Genomic DNA, 2,216 nt, shown 5'->3' with positions numbered 1-2,216 from the left:
GGAGCCTAAGTTGAATAAGTGAAGTGGTCTTTGCTCGAGAAAGAAGGATAGAGCTCAAGTTAGAAGGAGTCTCATGATTTAGGGGGCACTTAATTAAGTCTGGCAAAGAGGAAGTCTCAATCTTTGGGTGAGCCTAAGATGTTCTTTATTGATATTACTACTTAGGGAGAACATAAGTTTTCAAGAGAGGGTGTCTCTCATTTAAGGGGAGTCTAGGTGAACGAATGAGTGATTAAGCTCTATAGAGATCATTGTAATCTAGTTGTCATTAAAGATAAGTACTATGTTGTAATTTCTTATCTTCTTTATTAATGAAGTTATCTTTCTCGGACACACTATCCCCCGAAAGTAGGTGTTATTCAACGAACTGGATCACCAATTCTTGGTGTTTCTGTTATCTGCTATTTATGTTTGTTGAATGTTCTGTGGAATGCTCAATTCTCATAACAACGTTTGACGTTCGGTAGGTACTTCCATATTATTTTCATAATGAAATATTTTTTTCATTGCAAACTTTGCATTAAACGAATTTTTCGTCGCAAATTTGTAGCGAAGAAATATCAATTTTTCTTGTAGTGAAAGATTGAAAATATTGAAATAGAAGCTTATCGACATTTTATTTCTATATTTTTGTAGGTGACTGGTTATTATGAAATATATTTGAAAAGGGTTCACCATGGAAGAAATTATGGGCTTATTTGGTAGAGAATTTGAAAACATAATTTTGAAAACAGATTTATATTTCATATTTTCATACATGTGTTTGGTTGCACAATTCAGAAATTAAATTCTAATTTAAACAATAGCAAATTAGTCGTAGTTACCCACTAAATATTAGGTGATAATAAACTATTATTAATTTATTTATGAACATGGCCTTGTGTTTAAAAAACAATCTATAGTTATTATTTTGTAATATTATAAAAATTATAGGATAAATTAAAATTCTTCTCACAATGGTTTGGAAAATTTTAAAATTTAGGTCTTATAGTGTATAATTAGAAATTACCACTTATAGTTTTATAAAAGCTTCACAAATAGACCCTAGAGATTATTTAAGAAGATTTAACTAACTATAAGGACTATATATGAAGTTATTATCAAACCATAGGAACTAAATTCTAAATTTTAAAATTATATGGACTAATTTTTAATTTTATCAAAATCATAAAGACCAAATTTGAAATTTAACCTAATTTAAACCTTGTATAGAAGAAAAAGGGCATCAACAACTTTTGGAGGAAAAAAAATATATAAATATCTTAAAAACAAATGGCAATGTTGAGGGTAGTTTTTGTAATTTAACAAGAAAAAAAGAAAATAATAATTAATTATCATGAAAGAGTTAAATGGCCACCGATTCTTTTTCCTTTTATTGGAGTTTCCGACCACCGCTTCTCTCCCACTTTGTAATTTCCTTTTATTGAGAACTTCACTAATTTCACTCTTCCTTTTAGTTAATCTTCCTAATAATAATGTTGTAACATAGCAAGAAATCATACATAATAACCCATTTAACTAACTACCCTTCATAGTAATAATAATTATTATTATTATTCTAATAAGAGTTATTAAAATGCCCTAAATCGGTTGTTCGAAAAATTTGTATTTATCCTATTTATATTATTTACGATTTTAACTCTAAGATGGATAGGAGTGCATTATATAAAACTCTCTAACTCTAGAAGATGTCTCTACTTTGTAATCGGAATTGTTCTCTCTAATTAGAGGTGTTCGTAGGTTGGATTCGGTTGGGTTAAATTGAGTTGAAACACTTTTTAGACCCAACCCAATTGTTCGAATTACAAATTTCTTCAACCCAAATAATCTTTATTAAATGATGAGTCCAACCCAACCCAACCATGAAACACTTGAGTTTGGTTGATTTGGATTACTCGTATCATTTATTTCATTTTTTGTTATAAGAATAAGTAAAAAAGTTTATTTAATTATTTATATATATTGAATTAAGATTAACAACTTATTCTCAATTTGTAATATGAAAATTGTCATTACAAAGTGCTATAAAAAATACTTTTAAGAGTTGTTGGAGAATAAATTATAGAAAAAAAAAAAGTTAAATAAAATTAAAATAAATATATGCATATATAATTGTACCATAAGTTAAAAAAAAAATACATACTTTTTAAAATTAATAATAATTTCTGGTTGGTTCGAGTTGGGTTGGATTATAATAGGTAAACTCATAAACCAAC

Source organism: Benincasa hispida, chromosome 4, assembly GCF_009727055.1.
Source record: "Benincasa hispida cultivar B227 chromosome 4, ASM972705v1, whole genome shotgun sequence".
NCBI lineage: Eukaryota > Viridiplantae > Streptophyta > Magnoliopsida > Cucurbitales > Cucurbitaceae > Benincasa > Benincasa hispida.
This window is presented reverse-complemented; position numbering follows the sequence as displayed.